The following is a 13,054-nucleotide window of genomic DNA, read 5'->3' as shown; positions in this document are numbered from 1 at the left end:
TGACGACGACGCAATGACGGCCGACGCATCACAGTAGCGGTATACTGACGACTGAGTGTAAACAGCATGATTGCGACAGAACGAAGGTGAAGGAATGATGTCGGTGGAGGGGTTAAGGCGCCATGACGACGACAGCATGATGAGAGTGGAACGACGAAGTTAGAACCAGGACGATGGAACAACAATGATGGCACCACTACAATTATAGTGTCACGTAGCAGTAGAGACGTTAAAGAACTATACAGAGACGCAACTAGTAGTTGCAAATTTACCTTTTTATTGGGCGAATTTATGCTCAGCGAACAAGTGACACCCCGTCATGACGATAGCGGCCAGCAAAGTCGGCGATCATGAGAAATCTGATCAGCGGGTCAAGATCGTCGGTCAAGGCGCCGAGCAACGTCCGAATGGCATGCACTATATAGAGACCGTCCGGCGCAATGAAGGTAGTCTTCTAGCGATCCCTATCATCGACTTCTATTTGCCTGCAGCCAGTCCTGAGATCCATCGACAAGTACATAACACTGCAAAGCCGATCCAATGCGCCGTCTATCCATGGGAGGGAATATACGTCCCTCGTTGTGATCTTGTTCAGTCGACGATAATCAACGCAGAAGCGTAGGGTCCAGTCCTTTTTCTTCACCAAGACTGCTGGAGATGCCCACGGGCTTCTTGATGGCTCAATGATGCCTACGCGCAGCATTTCGTCGACTTCTTGCCTCATAGCTTAACATTCTCGCATTGAAACTCGATAAGGGCTCTGCCGGAGTGGTCGAGCGCACTCTTTGATTATAATATCGTTACGGTGGAGAAAACAAGACAAGGTGGTCGACGGTGAAGACGACGAATGGCCAACAGCCTCTCGGGATTCTGTGCTGCTGTATATATACGCATCGTGTAAATACATCGTGTAAATAGTTTATCCCCGTGACATTTTGGTGGACGTGCGGGGTACGCATCTTCGCCATGGAGCTTCGCAGCGGACGTCTCACCCAGCCTGGGACCATGCTTCCAGTGGAAGGCACCGCGTCTGCAACTACAATGCTGACTACGCGCACCCAGTATGCTGCTCTACCTAAGCCACAAGACCCCGGCAAGTTCACCGGCCTCGATTGTGTTGGCGTAGAAGAATGGTTGAAGATGTATGAGCGCGTCAGCAAAGTGAGCAGGTGGAATCCATGCATAATGCTGGCCAATGCCATATTCTACCTCGACGGAACACTGCGAACGTGGTTTTACACACACAAAGAAGAGCAAACCAGCTGGGACTTATTCAAAGAGAAGCTGTCGGACGTTTTTGTCAATCCGACCGGTAGAAAACTAGCCGCCAAGCAAGAACTCGCCACGCGTGCCAAAACTGCTACCGAGTCGTATGTCTCCTGCATGCAGGACGTCCTAGCCTTTTGTCATAAAATCGACACGTCCATGCTAGAAGCGGACAAGGATGGACACATTATCAAAGGCATCGCGGATGACGCATTCAACCTTCTAATTTTCAGAAACTTATCAACTGTCGACGCTATCGTGAAGGAATGCCGCCATTTTGAGCAGGCGAAGAGTCGCCGTTTGTGCAATAAATTTACACGGCTTCCAAATACTGCAGCGACCTCTTCCTGTACCGACCCCACTGATCAATCTAGCTCGCCATCACCAAGCGTAAACGTGACCTGAATTACGCCGCGAACTCGAAGCAGCGTTTGCTGCCTCGCCTGAATAGACGTCTTGGAACAACACTGCTGAGACGACATCACTGATCCAGTCCATGGTTCGCCAGGAAATCGCTAATATGGGTCTTCCTAGTGCCTGCTCCTTCAGTCGCCCTGACACCCGCCCTGCTCCTATTCCTCGGTCCTATCGCAGTCCACCTCAGTGTCCGTTATCCCTACACTACCAGAAATCCATCGGACTGGCGTACACCTGACGACAGACCGTTCTGTTTCTGCTGCGGCCCAATCAGTCACGTTTCCTATCACTGTTGGAGCCGTTGGCCGTCCCCTCCTCGAAATACCTTCCGGAATGCAAGTTTGCCCCGAAGTTCCTCACCCCATCGTTTCTATGACGCTTCCGACGCTACTGCGTTGACTCGCCGCTATGCTCGCTCGCCCTCGCCTCAACGTCGTCAGCTACGTCCGCCCCAGCTGCACCGCTCGCCACCGCCGACCTACCCAGGACCGTCCTAGCAGGAAAACTAGGCAATGCGGCACTTCGAGGTGGTGCTACAATGTCGCATTAGCGGCAAAATACTCCTTTGACGCTGTTTACGAGAAATAACCTTCTTGACGTCCAAGGTAATGGCGCACCCATCACAGCTCTCATAGATACCCGAGCACACATATCGATCATGACAAGCCACCTACGCCGCCATTGAAAGAAAATTATGACGCCTGCCATTACTCGGTTCGTACGAATGGCCGACAGTAGCGCGGTGACCGTGGCCGAAATGTCTACTGCACGTGCGAGCGTTTCCTGCTGCAATGCTGTCGTCCTTTACACTGTGCTTGACAAATGCGCCCATGACCTTATACTAGACCTAGACTTCCTCTCCGACCATTCAGCGCTCATCAATTGTTCCTCAAGCCTAAGACTGAGTGATTTTGTTCATGTTTCACCACAGGTATTGACACATCGAAATGCCGCCTTCTACGCCAGTTCCCGATGGCAGTTACATCTCCGTTCCCATAACTGCCGTCGTTCTCACCCCCACCTTGTTATCGTACCGCATACTCCACTGAGGGACTAAGACACTTGTACGTATCTCCCTGTGGTGAATTTCGGGCTCGCTAAGCGAATTCTGCCGAAAAACATCACACTAGCTACAATCACTCCTTTCGAAGTTAGTTGCATTGAGACTTTTGCCGTCGACACTTCCTGTGAGAGCATTTCCGGTCTGCTAAATGTACTGACAACAACATTAGGAAAATCACCGCCCCGAATCTCACTCCTGCAGAGACCGAGCAGCTCTGCAGTCTATTGCTTTCCTGCCAGGATATATTCCACTTGAACTACCGACCCTTAGGCCAGACGTCCATTGTCAAACATCGCATACATACAGGCGATATTCCACCCATCCATCGGCGACCCTACCGAGTGTCAGCTTCGGAGCGTCACGTCATCAAAACGGAAGTAGACAAGATGCTAGCGAAAGACATCATTGAGCCATCGTCAAGTCCCTGGGAATCCCCTGTCGTGCAGGTCATAAAGAAGGACGGTTCATGCAGATTCTGTGTCGATTACCGCCAGCTCAACCGCATTAAGAAGGACGTCTAACCACTACCTCGTATCGATGACGCCCTTGATTGCCTATACGGGGCACAGTATGTTTCGTCCATCGACCTGCGGTCCGAATATTGGTAAATTGCTGTCGATTATCTAGATCGTGAAAAAACCGCCGTTATAACGCCTCATGGTCTTTACCAATTCAAATTTATGCCTCTGGACTATGCAACGCTCCGGCTACCTTTGAGCGTATGATGGACTCATTAGTCCAAGGATTCAAGTAGTTGAATTGTCTCTGCTACCTAGATAATGTTATTCTGTTCTCGCCCTCATTCAGCACACACATTGAGTGCATTTGAGCTGTACTTGCCGTTTTTCGCAAGGCCGGTCTACAGCTCAATTCCAAGAAAATTAACTTCGGCCATCATCAGATTACTGTTCTCGGATATATCTTCAATGCGACTGGCATCCAACCGGACCCAGAGCGAATTTGCGTCGTGAAAGAGTACCTTGTTCCACGTTCCGCCAAAGATGTCCGAAGTTTCGTGGGTTTTTGCTCTTACTTCCGCCGCTTTGTTAAAGATTTTGTCACGATAGCACGCCCTCTCACAGATCTGAAGCAAAGTGTGCGGTTTTCATTGGGATCCTCTCAGGCCGCCGCCTTTTCTCGCCTTACTATCATTCTCACCGCACCACCGATTCTAGGACACATCGCTGCTTCAGCCCCTACAGAGGTGCGCACCGATGCCATCGGCCACGAAATCAGTACCATCTTGACACAAGTTCAACACGGCCATGAACGTGTAATCGCGTACGCTAGCCGTCTTTCGTCACCTGCGGAGCGGAACTGCTCTATTACCGAGCGCGAATGTTTGGCCATTGTGTGGGCATTTCTGATCCCCTATTTCGAACTGTGCTTTTGTGCGTCTCCGTTTTTGTAGTTTCCCTACTTTTCTTCCACCAATCCTCTAATCGCCTCTAACTGATGCCTACTTTTCCACTGCTCTCGCTGAACCCAAGTGCTTCAAGGAGGCCAGTGGCGCCTACATCGACCGCTGAGTAGACGTCTTCACATTCTAATAAAACAAGCCCACTGTCTCCCTAGCTTTACCGCAGCAAGCACATGCTTCTTCTTCCATCTTATATCTCGCTTTACAGGTGTGTGTTCTAAGGCATCCCGGTCTCGCTTCGAAAATAATGAGCTTCCCTTTGAGTTATCATAAATTGTCTCTTTCCTGATTTCGTTTTTTCCTCTTAAGTAGTTGCTCATGGCAGGTTTCTTTTCCATTGCCGCCACCCATGAGATTAACAGCCTCTCTATTGTAACGGACCACCACGCACTCTGTTGGCTTTCATCCTTAATGGATGCCGCAGGGAGGCTTGGGCGAAAGGCTTTGCGGCTGCAAGAGTATTCCTATTCGGTGGTGGTAGTCTGGTCACCTACACTAGCACGCCGACTGCTTGTCCCGTTTCCCTGTACACACGGCCGCCAACGCCGACATGGACGCTTCCGCGAGTGTTCTTTCCGTTTCCCAGCTTTTGGACATGGACAACGAGCAACGCGATGACGCTACTTTGAGGACGCTCATTGACAGAATGGAATGTGCTCCTACTGATCCATCGTTATGGTAGTTCGTCCTCAACGACGGGATATTGTACCGACGCAGTTTTCATCCTAATGGCCCTCCCCTTCTACTTGTCGTTCCTCAACACATCCGCTCAACCATGCTTCAGGAGCTTCATGACGTCCCAACTGCCGACACCTTCGCTTTCCTCGCACTTACGTCTGCGTGCGCCGCCGCTTCCACTGGCCCGGCCTCGCACGCTCCGTACGGCGCTATGTAGCTCCTTGCAAGCTATGTCAACATCACAAAAAGTCAGCAACGCTTCCTGCCGGGTATTTACAGCCGATCGACATTCCACCTGAGCTGTGCTTTCGCGAGGGTATGGATCTGCTTGGCCCTTTCCCCGAGTCCAGCTCCGGAACAGGTGGATCGCTGTCGCTACTGATTACACGACGGGCTATGCCATCACTCAGGTATATTCTACGAGCTGCGCAACCGACGTCGCCGATTTCCTACTCGGGGATATCATTTTAGTACATGGCGCCCCAGGACAGCTCCTTACTGCCCACGGCCGCATTTTCCTCTCCCAATGATCGCCGAAATCCTACGCTCATGCTCTCCCAAGCACAAACTGGCTACCTCCTATAATGCGCAGACCAATGGCCTTACTGAGAGAATTAATCGATAACTGACATGCTATCGAAATCCGTTTCAGCCGAACACAAGGACTGGGATGCAGTTCTCCCTTATGTCACGTTCGCCTCTTCATCACGCCACGATACTGCTGGGCATTCCCCCTTTTACTTACTCTTCGGTCGTGACCCTGTATTACCATTGGACACTTCACTCCCCTTGGTATAGGAATCGACGACCGAGTATGCTCGCGACGCCATTGCCCACGCTGACCATGCGCGCCAGCTTGCCCGTACTCGTCTGTCGGCATCGCAGGAATCTCTACATCACGCTTACAATCGCCGCCATTGGGACATATATTTTTCACGAGGCTCTCTCGTGCTACTTTGGTCCCCTTGCCACCGAGTGGGGCTCTCAGAGAAACTCCTTGCGCGCTACAAAGGCCGTTACTGTGTTGTACGTCAAGTGACCAAGGTCACTTACGAGAAAATCCCCGTGACCTCCGTCATGCCACCCGGTTCCACATAACCTGACGTCGTACACGTCTCTCGGCTTAAGCCTTACTATGCCCTTACCGATGGTCCCGCCTGAAGCACCGGGGCGGTGCATTTTCTGCCGGGGGTCGTGCTACGGTGGAAGAAGAGGACGAGGTGGTCGACGGTGAAGACGACGAAGGGCCAACAGCCTCTCGGGATTCGGTGCTGCTCTATATATACCCATCGTGTAAATACATCGTGTAAATAGTTTATACCCGTGACAATACGATGCTTTGCAACTGGTGTTTGTGAAATCCTCGATGACGCCGAAAAGCAGTCTTTGTATCATCGAAACAGAGTTTTGAGCTATTACTGCTTGTTTATGGGCAGGCCTGGATTTATGTCGAAGTTTGGTTAGGGAACTATGGTCGTCGAGGTAGATGTGGCGGAATCGGAGAGGGCAAAGGCATTGCTGGTGACGGCAATTAGCTCGATGTATGGGATCGTCGTGCCGTTGTTGATGTGCTTGAACTCCTCGCTTAAGTTTGTCACCATCAATGACGCTTTTCTTCAGTGTAGTCAAGCAACCCCTCTTGTGAAGTAAGTTTCACGGTCGAGCAGTAGACGTTCGTCGCCCTCGATTATGCCTTCTAAGTATGCTGCTGACGCAAATGACAGTGCTGGAGAAAGGCTGGATGCCAACTTGATTTTCGAGCACGCTCAAGGCATGGTGACTGCGAGACCTTTCCGCCGGGGTCACTTGAGATTCGGGAAGCGTTATGGATTTGAACTTCATGTCGATGATTGCGCCGTGTTGGTTCAGAAAATCTATGCCGAGAACAGCGTCTCGTGGACACTATTAGAGGATAACAAAGGTGGCAGGGTAAGTCCGATCATGAGCGGTAACACTTTTTGTGCGGATAACAGTCGGTTTAATCAGGTATTCTCATGTGGTCCATATTTGAGGGATTTCTCATGCAGTCTTAATTTTTCCTGCTAGGCGTCGATGGATCCATTTATGATGGAGTATTCAGCTTCTGTGTCCACTAAAGCGATGACTGCGTGGCCGTCGAGAAGCAGGTCGAGCTCAGTGGTTTTCTGTCTTACATTGTAGTTTGGTCGATCCGTTGTATTACGGCAGGATCGTGTTGGCCTGTGGGGGAAACGTCGCATCGTCAGGTCTTTTGTCGGCATATTCTTTGCTTCCAGGCCACGTCGCGATAGCGGTGTCTCGTTGATATTGTCACGTGGTAGTGACGGTGAAGAGAGAACACAGTAGCAGTACTGTGAAAGACAAAACTAGCTTTTATTGGGCGAACCTGTGCCCACAAAACAGGCTACACTTAAAGCACAACGAACACAGTCGGCGATCGTCGAAAATATGATCAGCGGGTCAAGCGCGTCGGCTTTTATAGAGCAGTCGTCGAATGTTCCAGATTAATCGTTCGGACCCGTGTGCCTTCCACAAAGTTCTACACCATTCGCGTTACGCGATGAAATCAGATAACACAAGGTTCGGCGACAACAGACAGCCGGGTAGAAGCATCGATAACTTTCCAGAAACATCGGATGCATTCAGGCGCGTCCCTCGCTGTGCGATTACAGTTGTCAAGCGGCGAAACGTGGTCGCCCGATAAAGATAAGTACACGTGTCAATATGTCGCCGAGATAGTTTTTTTCGGTGTCTACTTCGGCAGCAGAGAATTGTCAGTTCGATGAGCAGCAACCGCACTTCAATAGGTTGCTGCTTTTAGTTTTCCGGTTATGGGCTGACGGACCAACCCCGGGCTGGGCCAGTGCATGGTCGATGCTGCGGCGTCAGGTGGTGGCCTGGTAACGGCGAACAGGACGGTCCTCGAAGGCTCCCCTGAGTGACAGCGAAGTAGCCGGTGATATCACGTGACCGTTAGCGTTGCTGTGGGCAAGGTGCATTGACGGCGAACCCTCACAGTCCCACGTCGCAGTATGGGCATCGGCGGTAGACGTGGCTGGCTTCACCGCAGTGACAGCAGAGTGGGTGTTGGCCGGTCGCGCGCAAAATGTTCGTCCTCCTCTGGTAGCTGCGCTGGACAACGTGCGGGCGTGCTTGCGGCGGCGGCAGTGAACGACGGAATTGCGGCGTTACGGGGCCCTGGCGACGGCGGGTGAAGGCGGCGTAGGTCATTGCTTCCGGCTGGCGTTGCCTTTGATGCCGGAACTTCTGGTACTTTCAGTGACCGCTGAAGATCTGCGTTAACTGCTTCAGCGATCGAGGCCACCTCTGGCCGCGACGTTGCGCGCAGCTTGTGCAGCTCTTCACATACAACCGCTATGATCCTCTCACGCAGGTCGTCGGCGCCTGGCGCTTGAACTTCGACGCAGTTCGTTGTCAGCGCACGGCGGTTGTAGTGCGTGGTGCGCATTTCAAGCGTCTTCTCGATCGTTGTGGAGGCCGGAACAAATTCAGCGACTGTCTTGGGCGGGTTGCGTATCAATCAGGCGAATAGTTGTTCTTTCACAGCCCGCATCAAGAACCGAACTTTCTTTTCTTCAGACGCGTTGGGGTCGGTGTGGCAGAAGATGCGAATCCCCTCCTCCATGAAGATCGTGATGTTCTCGTCTGGCACTTGCACTCTGGTTTCTAAGAGAACTTCGGTCTTTTCATTTCGTACGACACTCGGGATGGTCTGCACGAATTTCTCCCTAAATAGGTCACACGTCCCAGCTCCAGACGGCCTCATCCAACGAAAAATAGACATTGCGCAGCTTGTCGTCGCCGCTCGAATTGAACGCCGCGGTCATCTCGTATAAGTCTCCAGCCAGGTTTCAATGTCTTCAGCCGATGATTCACGAAAGGTCGGTTACTCCCAAAGTTGCTGCAGCAGGACGGGGATGCTGGGGCAGCCATTGGGGTCGTTTGCTTGGCCTTGATCCATGTCGTCGCCTTGGGAAGAGGCCCGTATTCCGTAGTAGTCATGGTTGCCCATGGCTAGCTCGCTGGTCCTTCGTGATGCTGGCGTTGCCCTCTCGTTTCGGGCTTGATGCACGGCTTTGCTGGGGCATGCAGTACATGAACGCTCAAGTACCTCCACCAGATGTCACGTAGTAGTAGTGACGGTGACTGATGATGCCGAGTTAAAACTGGGAGTTACAAATTTAACTATTTATTGTGCAAACTTATGCCAAGCAAAACAAGTCTATAACTGAATCGCAGCAATAGCGCCAAGCAAAGTCGGCCATCGTCCAAAATCTCATCAGCGGGTCAAGCGCGTCAGCTTTTATGCATCACCCGTCGAAGGTACTACTGTTATCACTGGTTGAACATCTTGAAGGGGCAGCGCAAAAAGATGATGACAGAAGGCAGGAACACACAAATAAAGTTAGTTGTGAGTTCAGCGCTGTCCTGTGTGTTCCTGCCTTCTGTCATCGTCTTTTTGCGCTGCCCCTTCAAGATGTTCAACCAGTACCAACTCGCCCAAATGTCGATCCTTCTACATGTTATCACTGGTCCCCGTGTGGTCTCCAGAAACTACTACACAGTTCGTGTCACGCATGCAATCGATAATACAAGGCTAGGCGAGGACATACACAACAGATGGCATGAAATAAAACAGTCGCGTGAGTTCCAAATGATGCAGGCGCGTCTTGTAGTTAGCAGTATTGCTTAAAGTTTGTCAGCCGGGGAACAGGGGTAACCGGAGGAAGATAAACAAGCACACGTGTCAATGTGACGATGACGCAATAACGACGATGGAATGGCATTGTAGTACAATGGAATAATGACGAGTTTATGGCGACCCCATTACGAAGACTGCATGACGACGATGGCGCTACGATGACCACGTGACGACACTCGGATGGTACAGCTGGAATGATGACGATGCAATGACCCTGCTGGCATCACGACCTAGCGGTCCAAGCTATTAGACAACTGGTTACTCGTTCGACATGAACTTGGAATTACGACAATGAAACGTCCACGATGCTACCTCGACCACATACTTGGCAGCCCAAGCTTGAAGACAACTTAAGCCACTGGGCAGATGTAAGAGGATGGATGGATGGATGGATGGATGGACGGACGGACGGACGGACGGACGGACGGACGGACGGACGGATGGATGGATGGATGGATGGATGGATGGATGGATGGATGGATGGATGGATGGATGGATGGATGGGTGGACGGATGGACGGACGGACGGACGGGCGGACGGACGGGCGGACGGACAGATGGATGGATGGATGGATGGATGGATGGATGGATGGATGGATGGATGGATGGATGGATGGATTTAAAACGCCTGAAAACGGCAAATAATGCCAATCGCATTTAGAAAGGGCAACCTGTTAACATTCTATTATATTAAAGATTTATAGACGATTCAAGTAGTTTGAATTTCACAAGCGATAGAACTTAAGCGACTATGTTCGCATGTAGAGGGCTCGCTGATTCAGCAGATTTTAATGCAAGGCTCTTCTGTGAGCGGGCAAGGGTAACAGCTAAGGTAACTATGCCCCTACTGTGCATAAATAAACTACTGCGGAAAGCACACCACATTCTTACTCAGAAAAAGCCTGCTGCCAACGGAAAAAACCAAACCGCGAATAATTGAGTGAACAGGAGAACATACATTTGGGCAAGTTAGGTAAGCTTCACCTTAAGAACAGCTCCAAAACACACGGACAGGGAAGAAAACAAGCGCACGGGCGCTTATTTGAAAGTAGGAAGTTTATTTTTGAAGAGAACACACATTAAGCACGAAATGCTTTTAACTCCCGTTGTCGATGACCTTCCTGTGAACTTCAGCAGAAAGCCAAAGCCGTTATCTGGGCACTCAAACGAGAACATCAGGGCAAGTTGCGAGAGTAAAATGAGATCATCCGGGCAACCAATCAAAACTTTGAAAAATGTGGTCTCTGGCCCCCAACCTTTTGTGCAGGACCGCATTACATAAGCTCGGTACTGCCGAAAAAGTTACGAAATATATTGCTTACGAGTTCTACCTAATTTTTGTTTAAATATCATTCAAGCTGTAACTCCTAGTACGCTGAATTTTTATTTGCAATTTCCAAAAGGCGAAGTTTAGAAGGCAGATACAGGGCCCCATACACTTAATTGTCATCTTTTGACGCTGAGACATGGTTGCCTGTTCAACGCCAGCGGTCCGTGAGTTCTGCGGCGCGGATGTTGCGCCGGCTCGAGAAATAGCGTCACATTACGTAACCAAGCCGCCAGCGTCCGGTGCCGCGGAAGGCTGTTTGGCCGAGACGGTACTATACTTGCAATGACGTTCAGTTCAAAACAGTTCCCTGTGCTGTGGTGTGCTGTGGTGGTGTGCGCCTTTGCGAATATGGACTTTATCCATTTTAGGACTGTGGCTAGTATATTCTACAACCAACCTGCTTTGCCGGTAGCCATTTCATGCTTACGTCTGCTCTCGATTATGGCAAAGTCCTAATTTCTTTATACATTTTTATCATGCCACGTGCACTACAAAAACTTTATACAGCACGGTTATATGTAATCATGATCATTTTCATACAGCCCGGACATCAACATAATGCACGCATGAATACGACTCATCTTTATTGGTCCTCTGAAGAAAATTCAATGCACTCTGTGTTAATTACACTGAACGGTAACTGACGCACATATCTTCTGCTTGGCAAATATGGTACTACTATTCTTTACTATACTATTAAATATGATACTACGCTTCTGCTATTCCCCTTATGAGTTGAGTAGTATGACAGCGAACGATGGCGCTTTGCTCAAAACTGGGTTCGCAGCTACATGTTCTACAGTGCGATAAGATAGGATGTCGCACTGCTCCGATGTGCGACATCCTATCATTCTTGCTAGCCCTTTCTCGTTCTTTCATGCGTTCTTACGCTGTTCTTAAGACGATTTATTAAACATAAGAAATAAATTATTTTCCAAGGAACAGCAAATAAACGTATAATAATATTTCCAGGTGTTTCCGTTACGTCAACAAAACGCAGCCGTAAAATAAGATTATCGCAACAGTACGTGTTGCGCCTACATGTGCACCGTTAGGAAAAGCAATATCACTATTTCCTTGCATGTAATCCGACATGAATGAAGAAGGCGTGCTAATGGTAGGCTTAGCTTCGAAGTGCACGAGATACAATGTGAAAATTTTGAAATACCAAACTACAAAATCGAGCCAGTACATGTATGCGCTAAATACAATCAGAAGCTATCAATGTTACGCGTAAACCAAACTGAAGGTCGCCAAGTAGGGAAGCTACACAGAGATGCTCCAATACGCCTTACTCTACGGTAATCTTTCGACTATGGCTTCAGCATGTCAATGGGAACGTTACAGAAATTTGTGGAGGCCTCGCTTGTCAACTGAGAACGAACCCCTCAGGCTAAATAAATTCGGAATGCGCCAACTTACCACTCTTTTCCGACTACAGGGTGACGAAGCAGCTTGCTCGCTTGCTTGCCTCTTCCTCACTTGTGGCGCTCACCCACTACGGGAGACTGGCCAAGAAGACGACGGTGAGAGGTTAAAGGAAAGGGGGAGCGAGAAAAACCTAAATGAAAAAGTAAATTGGTGTGATTTATAAGGTTTATGATAATTAGGAAATAGATTTACCTGACAGATACAGAAATAAAAATAAGTGTGGTTACATGTAAACAGCAATATTTTTGGTGGAACCAGAATAACTTGAAATACACAATGAGCGATTTATATAGCTGTATAATTATTGATTTCGAGAAATAAAATGGCAGCCCTCTTTTGTCATAGAGATAGTCGCAAATGGTCACGCAGATATTCCTGTGAATATAGCCCAATAAAGAAGCTTCAAAGCAGAGGATGTTTTGAGCTTGGTTTGGTTCGGTGCCTACGGATAAGGCTCAACCCACTGTGGGGGTCGGTATACGGAGAAGCCCAGGGGTCTTTTCGTCCTCTTTATAGTTTCTCATATCACCTCACGCGGTCATGTTTCAATATGCTCATAACAAATTCCTCGTCCAGAGTAAAGGAGATCGAAATACTTGCTAATAAAATACCACTGCCATGAGTGTCCCTTTTTTTTTGCTGTTTTACACTTCGGTTACTCCTCGCCGCGTGCTGAAGCAAAAACAGTTCCAAAAGCAGCGCTCCATAAAAAGACAGCCATTGAAATTCTGTGCTAAAACACTTAATT

General features: G+C 49.5%; 1 protein-coding gene across 3 annotated transcripts in view; it reads right to left on the bottom strand.

Moving 5' to 3' along the window:
* LOC135907201 (phospholipid-transporting ATPase ABCA3-like) overlaps positions 1–12,383 on the bottom strand; it is a 314,412-nt gene extending 302,029 nt beyond the window's left edge. For all 3 annotated transcript variants that reach the window (XM_070525182.1, XM_070525183.1, XM_070525184.1), the window contains exon 1: positions 12,298–12,383. The gene's annotated coding sequence lies outside the window, so the exon portion shown is untranslated. The remainder of the gene's footprint in view (positions 1–12,297) is intronic.
* Positions 12,384–13,054: the final 671 nt, after the last annotated feature.

Source organism: Dermacentor albipictus, chromosome 9, assembly GCF_038994185.2.
Source record: "Dermacentor albipictus isolate Rhodes 1998 colony chromosome 9, USDA_Dalb.pri_finalv2, whole genome shotgun sequence".
Taxonomy (NCBI): Eukaryota; Metazoa; Arthropoda; class Arachnida; order Ixodida; family Ixodidae; genus Dermacentor; species Dermacentor albipictus.
The sequence above is the reverse complement of the archived record's forward strand: the minus strand, read 5'-3'. Positions and strand labels throughout refer to the sequence as shown.